At 40.3% G+C, this 10,772-nt stretch overlaps 1 protein-coding gene across 1 annotated transcript in view; it reads right to left on the reverse strand.

Moving 5' to 3' along the window:
• Positions 1-10,589, reverse strand: part of LOC134678630 (nuclear hormone receptor FTZ-F1 beta) — a 64,241-nt gene extending 53,652 nt beyond the window's left edge. The window contains exon 1 of the mRNA XM_063537275.1: positions 10,209-10,589. The gene's annotated coding sequence lies outside the window, so the exon portion shown is untranslated. The remainder of the gene's footprint in view (positions 1-10,208) is intronic.
• Between the last annotated feature and the right edge of the window lie 183 nt (positions 10,590-10,772).

Here is a 10,772-nt window from a genome sequence, read left to right on the forward strand (position 1 = left end):
GAATTGTGCTGCGAAAGAGAACTAGTTGATATCTAAACTATAACGTATCTAGAATGGATCTAGTACGTGTCATCTCTTGTAAATATCTTGAAGTTCGAATACGGCAGTAAGTCTTAAGTTAGCTAAAGCATGAGCCCGAGGTTGTTGTACATTCTCCTGATTTCCATACGCGTCATGTCTGCTTTATCAAGGTTAAGTACTTGATACCTACCTACTTGGCTTAGGTATAGAGCTCAGCGGAGTATGCGATTCGAGACTTAAGGGGCCCGTTACCAGTCCGCCGGACGATATCGGCCTGTAAGAGTAAAATTTGACAGCTCCGAACAACTGACAGGCTGATATCGTACGGCGAACTGGTAATCTGTGGCCCCTTTAATCGAATACTCCCAAACAGCGGTCGGCAACAAGCGGCCCGCGAGCCTCCCTGGCTAATTTTGTATGTAATATTGACAAATGACAATGTCTGATAAAGTCATAAATATTAACAAAGTGCGGCCCGCGTCCACTTCGTTAAGTACTATGTGGCCCTTGGCTGCCAAAAGGTTGCCGACCACTGCTCCCAAACAATCGCAGTTGCGCTCAGTGTACTTAAAACCACACGGACCCGCCGCCTAAAAGCCGCTCCCATATATAATCTAAGTTACGCGCTCAGTTTACTTAATCATCGTCATCATCATTATATCAGCCCTTTATCGCCCATTGCTGAGCATAGGCCTCTCTTTTAGTACGCCACTTATCCCGGTCCTGAACTAATCTCACCCAGAAGTGATCCGCAATTTTCCGAATGTGTTACACCCAATTATAAAAATTTTGAAAATATGTTCTGAATTATCGGGGCCCACTGATTAGCAGTTCGCTGGACGATATCAGCCTGTAAACGGGCCCACTGATTACCAGTCCGCCGGACGGTATCGGCCTGTCAGTTAAACGCAAAATTTGACAGCTTCGAACAACTGACAGGCTGATATCGTCCGGCGAACTGGTAATCTGTGGACCAAGTTATGTTGCCAGCGATTTTAATAGCACAGACTGTGACAGTGTTATTTTAAACGTCAAACCACAGAATAAATAATAGTACTAGGTACAGAAGACTCACTCTCTAACAAAACACGTCTACGCCTCGGCTAGTCTGTGGCCATGAGTAAGCCCATTGATAAAAAAAAAAACATAACGCGTCTGTCACGATCAGCACAGATATGGCCGCTAGGTGGCGACAGCGCCACGCGCGGCTTATGGCAAACCCCAAAATTGGGGTCGAACGGATGTACTTTTAGCTACCTGTAGCAAAGCGACGAAATCGCGGAGTGAGCCACGCCTGGTCAAACTTACATGAAATGACGACGTATAAGTAAAACTTGCGCAGTATGTGCTATTAAAATCGCTGTCAACTTAGCTTGGTCTTAGTCTAGACGGACTCTAGCCTCTAGACATCCAGAGACCTATAAAAAGGTCCCTTTTCCATTCTAATTTGAATATTTGTTTTGACAAATCAAAATTGCATTCTTAGGCCCACTTGCACCATTCCACTAACCCGGGTTTAACTGGTTAAACCTGGCGTTACCATGGTTACTGGTTACACTGTTACCAACTGGGCGCCGTCCTGTTGGTCGTCCTAAATACCGCTGGGCAGATAGAGTGGAGGCAGATCTCCATGAGCTCAGCGTCGGCGAAAGCTGGCGGGATACCGCTCTGGACCGATCAAAGTGGCGTGCTCTTGTGTTGGAGGCCAAGACTCATTTTGGGTCACCGCGCCAACAAAGTAAGTAAGTAAGTAAGTAAGTTACCATGGTTACTAGTACAATTTGACATTAAGTTAATGGGTTAACCGCTTAACCACGGGTTAGTGGAATGGTGCAAGTGGCCCTTATTGGCAAGTTTTTATATCTGAGCGGATAGAGGCTAGGCAAATTTTCATTTTCTGGTAGATTTAGCACGTTCGCAAGTTGGTAACACTGTAAGGTCCCTGCTCCGACAGACGCGGTTGAGGTTGAGTCACGCTTCCGCCCGATAGCAAGGTCACCGCCCGCACGCACACGAAAGTAGTGAGAGTACCACTACTATTAACAACGGTTTTATGTTTATACGTTGTTTAACGAATTTTTGGGGGACATGTTTTCGGTTATGTTATAATAACTTATGAATATTTTAATCGAGTTTCGATAATGCATAAGTACCGCGCAATTGGCGTTCACGCTATTACGCTCGCTATGGCAAAAAATTACAGTTATAGTGCGACATATAGAAATTAATAAAACTGAACTAAAAAAATACCATACTAAATTGTGACAGTTACGTAGGAAGTGGCGCCCTCAATATTTTTTTCAGTTTCTTGTTGGACTATACTTCGTTTACAATAAAACAAACTACTTTTTGGTGTTATTGATTGATATTATTGATAGAGTTAGACAAAGAAAAGTCTGCACCGATTATGATAGCAATGCAAGTGTTATTTATACGTCATAATTTCACAGAATAGACGTTTAAAATAACACTTGCACTGCGTCGGCTATCAAAATAGCTGCAGACTTTTCTTGCTCTAACTCTATCAGATTATTGCATTAATAGTTATAATATTTGTGCTGTCCTGTAAAAAAAAATCCTAAATATTTACAAATCGCGTTTACGTTATTTTTAATCTGTGCATGTGTTATAGGTACAGTATGTGGCAATAGATCTAAGGGGTTCTTTTTATAAGGGTGCGACACAATAGTAGTAAAATCCTAAAAAAGTTAACTTCGAAATCTTAAGGGGAAAGGATACTCATATAAGGTAAGAAAGGAACAGGAAATTTTCATTTTTCACATCTCTGTCAGCAGTTTTGGTTTAAAAATTAGATTTTGCCAGGACTTAACAAATTGTCATCAGGCACGCACGGTTACAGATGTGCAACTTGCACAAACTTTCCGAAAACTTCTTGGAAGTTTCAGGAAAATTTCACAGAGAACAATGAAACCTTTCATTTAGGCAATGGAAAATTTGGATTATCGATAAATTTTCCAAGTGGACATTATGATATTTTGGAAACATTCCGACGACATCAGTAGGCACGGGAAAGTCTAGCTACTATATGCGTCAAAACGTGAGATCAATATGTGAAGTTCGAATGTCGCTCCCCGTTGTACGTACGTTTGAATGAAATTATAAAAGTCTCGTCAATAGCAAGGTCACCGTCCGCACCCACACAGACGTACAGCGAGTGTAGACTGTTAACTGATTGTGAATCTTATTGGGAAGTGATAAGGTCCAACGAAGATAGGTTCAAGTTGGATCCGCAGACTCCTGCGTGCGAGGGAGACATCGCAATATGCATGTTTGCATAGCGCTTTCTCGCTTATATACCGTAGCGGCATGCGGGTCCGCATATATTGTAGGGTTGCCATACATCAGGACTTTTGGTCCTTTGTTAGGATTGCGGGGGAGCATGGCAACTGTCAGGGTTTTTCGGACACCTCAACTAACCATCAGAGCTATCTAATGGCTCCTCTACACGATGGGCCAACGCCGGCCACTCCAAGGGACGCAGCCATGCGGTAGAATGAGATAGCAATATCACTTGCCTCTTGCCCCCTCTAACGCATAAATGCGTCCCTTGGAGTGGCCGGCGCTGGCCCATCGTGTAGAGGCGCCATAAGGTCGGAGTTGGGCAATGAAAAGGAAGGCTATGCTGTAGGATTTGTAAACAAGGAGAGCATGAATGGAACAGCCACTCGGATCAATTTTAGGTTCAAAAATATACCTCGGTAAAAAAAGTGTTAAAGTCAAAAGTATAAAAAAAAAACTTGGAGTTAGAGGTCTTTAAAGAGACCATGGGAGAAATGAAAGACCAGGAAATGTCAGAATTTTCAGGCTGATGGGCGGACTTCTGCCAGGATATGCCATTATTTCAATTTCATTATTAAAAAAAGTGATTTTAAATAACTTTTATAGCACGGCGGCGGCGCTTTAAAGAATGCAAAAAGTCAATTAGGTATATACAGGGTGATTCATGAGACGTGAGCAGGACTAATCCTGCACACTCAGTAACTGATAATTGATCGATCACCGTCGTATTTAGGTGAAACAACCACACTTTTTCCTATTTTTTAACTTTTTGGCGAGGGCAAATGTATCATCGTATCTGCCATATCGTAAAATGGGCTGTAATCCTTTTCCTGTACCTCTCAGCTGTTTTAGACGAAACAGGAGCTGAGTTTTAAATATTTTAGGTAAATATACCCGTCTCGCTAACGGAAGCGGCTCCTAAAACTAGTGCTATAAGGACAAGGCGAAAAATCCCGCGTAAAAATCTCAAAAATCGAGGTTTCGTACTCGACTGTTTCCTCCTCCAAAACTTAACCAATCCTAACCAAACTTGGAAATCTAAATGATTATGAAATGATCTGTGTCGGACCGTTTTGCTTTTTTACACGACTGCCCAAAAAAAAGAGTGTATTGTTTTTGGCTAATTAATATCAGTTTTGAATACTACGCCTCTCATTGCGGCATAGTCAATTAGGCCATTTCGGCTATTTTTGAAGGGCTCTAGCGCCTTAAAAAACAAAAATATCAAAAAAAAAGCAAAACGGTCCGACACAGATATTGAAAATATTAATCTGTGTTGAAAAAAACATTGCTCTAGCATCAAAACCCACGGAGGAAACAGTCGAGTACGTTTGTATGGAGATATGAACACTCCTGTTGGCTCTTAATGTAATTAATTAGCAAACTATAAGAAGCGGCCACTAGGTATCAAAAACCGCAAAAACTCAGTCAAAACAAGTCTATTTCCGTTTAAAAATCCCGAGGCCGCACCGCCTCCTAAATTATTTGAGCTGCAGCGGAGAAAAACACATTTAATGACCAATTAACTGAATTAACACGTTAAGACACGATAGACTAATTAAATACATATATTTTTGGATAATATTGGGTGTGTATTGAAAAAAAAAACCGTACCGTGAAATCAGTTGCGCTTGAGATGGTTTTTAGGGTTCCGTACCCAAAGGGTAAAAACGGAACTCTATTAGGTACTAAGACTATACTGTCCGTCTGTCTGTCACCAGGCTGTATCTCATGAACCGTGATAGTTAGACAGTTTAAATTTTCAAATATGATGTAGTTCTGTTGCCGCTATCACAGAATAAATAATAGTACTAGGTACAAAAGATTCACTCTCTAACAAAACGCGTCACGTCACGCCACGCGCGGCCTATGGCTAGCCACCAAAATTGGTGTGGGACGGATGTACCTGTTGCAAAGCGACGAAATCGCGGAGTGAGCCACGCCTGGCATAACTTCGATTGTACGCGAGCGCCTTTTTGGCGACGGTTCGGTTCGTGCGCCTGAAGTTCCTTTTGACAAGCCCTAACTCGTAGTTTAATTGCAAAATGCATGCAAAACAAACAGCTGTTGCGAAATCTGTTTCAACATGGCGGCGTAACTGGTAAACTAACTCAATACCATAAACTAACTGTCCGAGCTAAACTACTAATTGTGGTCACTAGTCCAAAATAGAATAGAAGTTAGTATACCTATCCTACATATACACGGTGGCCGGCGGTACATAAAAAATAAGTGCATTCCCGTTGCCAGGGAGGTTTTGGGATTATATTGAGCAACTTTTACTATGCGACCAACCCCGAAATCGCGAAATTAAAATTTACCCTCCCTTAGAAAATGGACCAGACAAAATGTATGAAACATCCAAATTTTTTTTAAAATATACCGCTAAAGATGACGAATCAAACCATTATTTTTTACCGCACGTCGTCAAAATGATGATACAACACCATTTGGGATTCACCCTGTATAGTGTATACACCCTGTGTCTGTGGTTGAAGGCTCAAGGGGGATGTAAAGGGGATATTAATCTGTCAAATACGCTCAAGACGCAAATCGACTTGTTTGATTGTTACAATCCCATCTGTCGATTACGTTTTTATATAATTAAATTATTTTATTTTAAATTTTTAAGTATAGGATTTGTAAGTAAGAAAAGTATTGAATAAAAATGTTTGTAAACGTATTTTTGGGCTATGGGCTATTCCGTATAATATGCCAAAAATGCTCGGTCATATCATATCACAGGGAATGCTACGTCACTAGAAAATGTGAAATGGACCCCAAGGTGGTTTTCATATGTATTCTATAGATTCTATAGAATATTCTATAGTATAGAATGATGCAATTAAGCTAGCGATTGCAAGCACTGTTACCGGTTTTTACCTGTAGTTACCTCATTCATGAAATACAAGGTGGTTCGAAATACGATCATATTTTTGATAAATTTTTGTGACTTACACGTACATATTTTTATATTTTAACGTTGACGTTGTTTTATATACTGTACTGTTTTATGCAAAAAAGTGATGGTTTTATTCGATCTCTTCCCAAAAAACCTATCTATTATCCGAACTAGTCTCGATCCTGACCAGTTCGGATATCAAGGTTCTACTGTACGTCAATTCAATTTTAAAAAACCGGGCAAGTGCGAGTTGGACTCGCGCACGAAGGGTTCCGTACCATAATGCGAAAAAAAAAACGGTCATCCATCCAAGTACTGACCCCTCCCGACGTTGCTTAACTTTGGTCAAAAATCACGTTTGTTGTATGGGAGCCCCATTTAAATCATTATTTTATTCTGTTTTTAGTATTTGTTGTTATAGCGGCAACAGAAATACATCATCTGTGAAAATTTCAACTGTCTAGCTATCACGGTTCGTGAGATACAGCCTGGTGACCGACGGACGGACGGACGGACGGACGGACAGCGAAGTCTTAGTAATAGGGTCCCGTTTTACCCTTTGGGTACGGAACCCTAAAAAGTAAACAGTATACCCAAAAGCCTCAAATGAGCTTTCATGTACAGTCGCCATCAGATATATCGGAGCGGCCAAGGTGTTCACAATATCTGAACACGCGCTCGAACGCCTTGACAATAGGGGCGTGCTCAGATATTTGTGAGCGCCTTGGCCGCTACGATATATCTGATGGCGACCGTTCCTATACCTATATCGTCAAACATTTCCTCTTATACAAAGTTATCCGAGCACGGTGTCGCCTATAACGGTACAGTACCGTATTAAGTACTATACGATAGTTCTAATATTAGCCTATAGGTGTAGGAGCCTAGCCAAGATGACAATCGTACACCGGCAAACGCCAAATGAAAAGTCACTTGCCTAGGTATTTCCATACGACAGAGTGTGCAAGTGCCACCATAAACACCACTTCTTTCACGTTTGAAAGGGTACGATGTAGTGCATAATTATATTCCATCGTTTTTTCACGGAAACGCACGATCGTGTCTTGCTATTTCAGTCAGTTTCGGCACAATAAGTTCTGAGGTTGACTGAAGTAGCGTGACAAATACGAACGTTTCCGAGAAAATACGATGGAAAACAATTATGCACTACATCTGTTCCACAAGTTCTAATTAATTTTTCACTTCAGCAGCTCGAACAAGGGTACTTTGCACTTAAAAACAGTGAGCAAAATGCAAATTTTCTCATCTTTTACGTACTGTTTGACAGGGTCCACACGCGAAGCTGTAATACCTATATATTTTGGTACCTTACGATATCTTATCACAAGAGATGCAGATTAAGATTACTTGCGATACATGGCTCGGTATATTTCGGCCCTCTCACATTGTAGGTGCTAGACAGATAGCGATATATATTTTGGTATCAAGGCGTGTGTGGTGACTGTGGTGCTTAACGATATTATACATATAGTCGCACCAACTGCGTGGGCTATCAAAATCGCTGCAGACTTTTCACGGTCTAACTTTATCTATGTATTATCGCTCCGTCTGTGACGAGCTTTAACCTCTAGCCGCCCAGAGACCTATAAAAAGGTCTCCTGTTACATTCTAATTTGAACTTTGTGTTGACAAAATAAAATTTAATTTTGCTTGGCAAGGTTTAACGTATGGGCGGCTAGAGGTTAACTTTTTGTTGTAAACAGACTAATATATTTTTAAAGGCTATTTATTAGATTAGTCACGGCGGATTCAGAACTGGTTCCACTAACCAGTTTTGATTAGCAATGCTTAGAGACTGCACAACTAATTACAAACAACATTAGGGGACATTTGATAATCGCATCGATATACGATTTGAAAATGCGAATCGCTAATGGGCCGATTGTAATTTTGATGTCGATTTTTAGAGCTCCGCACAAAAGTGTTCGCGGAGCTCATATTTTATTTTATAATCTACTTGCGAAATATGATTTTTATGTAGAGTTTGTGCGAAAAGAGAAGAGTCGTAGAATGTAATGGGTAATTTGGGTACCAGACATTTCACGCACACTCTTCTTTTTCCGCACAGACTCTAGAATCTTTGGATAGATACGAGTAAGTATATTGTTTAGACAAAGACGAAACAGGAGCTGAGTTTTAAATATTTTAGGTAAATATACCCGTCTCGCTAATGGAAGCGGCTCCTAAACTAGTGCGATAAGGATAAGGCGAAAAATCCTGCGTAAAAATCTCAAAAATCGAGGTTTCGTACTCGACTGTTTCCTCCTCCAAAACTTAACCAATCGTAACCAAATTTGGAAATCTAAATAATTTTGAAATTATTGTGTCGGACCGTTTTGCTTTTTTGGCTAATTGATATCAGTTTTGAATACTACGCCTCTCATTGCAGTAAAGTCAATGAGGCCATTTTGGCCATTTTTGAAGGGCTTTAAAAAACAAAAATATCAAGAAAAGCAAAACGGTCCGACACAGATGTTGACAATATTAATCTGTGTTGAAAAATCATTGCTCTAGCATCAAAACCCGCGAAGGAAACAGTCGAGTACGTTTGTACGGAGAAATGACCACTCCTGTTGGCTCTTAAGGATTCCAATAAGTCCAAACTGGTGCATCAAGGTGGGGTGCATCAAGGTGGGTTTTATATTAAAATTTTGTCAAGTGGACGAAAATTAGAGTCCTCATTACACATTTTAGGTAGTAGTTTTAAAAGTCATTGGTAACGCAAGGCTGTCAAGCCAGGAAAGAAACCCAAGATTATTGATAACAATTGGAACCCTGAATGTTGCGAAAGTTTCAATGATGATTGTTTTTTTAATGTTGGTAAATAGCGCCTTTCGATGGCAAACTGTAAAATATTTCTTATATATATAACTTATTATAGGGATAACTTTCGTCTTTCATTTTGTTACTGTATATTTTCTACCTATGTATATAACGGTTACATATGTAAAATAACGGTAAAGTTCCTACATTGCTATTTTATAGCCGTTTAGATGTGGTTTAGATTAGATAATAAACAGAATAGGTAGGTAAAGGTTGTCCCAAAAATATGTACACAAAGACTTTTTTACTACGCATATTGTTGGTAGGTAAAATAATTTTAACAATCGTATGTGTATCAAAGCTAAATAATAATATTATGAAGATAATACGTTTTGTTTTAGTTTGATTTTTTGTTTTTAGTTTATTTTTAATGACATTTTTTTAATTGTGAAAGATGTGTAAGTTAGAAAAATATTCCTATCCTACACATTTTTGACAACGTATGTTTATGCCATCCTGTATCTACCTATTTGTATACTGTACTCTGTTCATAATCTATTAGTGTTACCGATAGTTATCTTGACCAAAATTACTTGGTTAAATCGTTAAACTCAAAGAGAACGCTATATTCTGCAAGGTTATTTACCTTCGTTTCTGCCAGTAAACTGGTTAAAGGCTAACCGATATAAAATATTGCATCATACGAGTTGCATTACAGATAGCAATCATTAAATCCTGTAAGAGAACATTCGCAAGGCAAAGCATATTAAAACACATGAAATAATGCGTACATTTTGGTCGAACCTCCTCTTTTTTCAGATAGAAGTCTAATTGAATTCAAACAGGAAAAGGCAAAAAAAAATAGTCTCGAAGTCAGCGCTTATGCTATACAGTTAAACATAGAATGAATCGTAATAACTGTAATAAGTATCTAATACTTAGTAGATTTATAATTAAAGTACAAAGCACTCGGTTTTTTTACCTTTTACTACTGAGCGTGTAAAGAGGAGTGCCCCGCAACGGGTGTGGACGAGACATGCGAGTAAATATCAGGCGACGGGGGTGCTACCCTTGTCATGTGACGACGCGACCTTCAGTCGGCGCACCGACCTTGAGCGGCGCTCGCCCCGCGGGTCAGAGGTGAATGCACTTCCCCGCGCCCGTCGCGCCCCGCCGCCCCACGTCTAACGCCACCACTCACCTCGCTTCCTAACATTCCAGCTGCTAAACTCCCGACTCGCAACGCCGAGCTCTACTAGCCAGCACCCACCCGACAGGTCTCGGCACGACGCGGCACACCTTTCCCATTAAATGCCACCGACAAGTAAGTATATTGACATCGACGCCAGACAGTTTCGACTCGGAAAGTTGTTTACCGGTCACACACGCGCACGCGATATATTAAAGTTAACACGAAACTTGGGAAAAGAAAGTTGTATTCACACAAAATATAGATTTAACAAGAAAAACATTGTATACGGCGAACGGCGAGCGGCGAGCGACTACGACGCGACGACCTCCCGTCTCCGCAAAACAAAGCGGAATGAACTCAGTCAAGCGCACGAACGTGACATCTCGCGAGTCGGCGCTCCGAAAAGGAATAGTTTGGCCATCTAGCGGTGAAATTGTGTTCTAGAATGACATCCCAAAAAAACTATTCGTCACTTTGAATACAATACTCCATAGATGGCAGTATAAAACTTGTTTGTAATTATTGTTTTGTTGTTGCAGTTTATTCCTCAAAATAGTAAGTAACGTGTAAATT

This window comes from Cydia fagiglandana, chromosome Z (assembly GCF_963556715.1).
Source record: "Cydia fagiglandana chromosome Z, ilCydFagi1.1, whole genome shotgun sequence".
Lineage (NCBI taxonomy): Eukaryota > Metazoa > Arthropoda > Insecta > Lepidoptera > Tortricidae > Cydia > Cydia fagiglandana.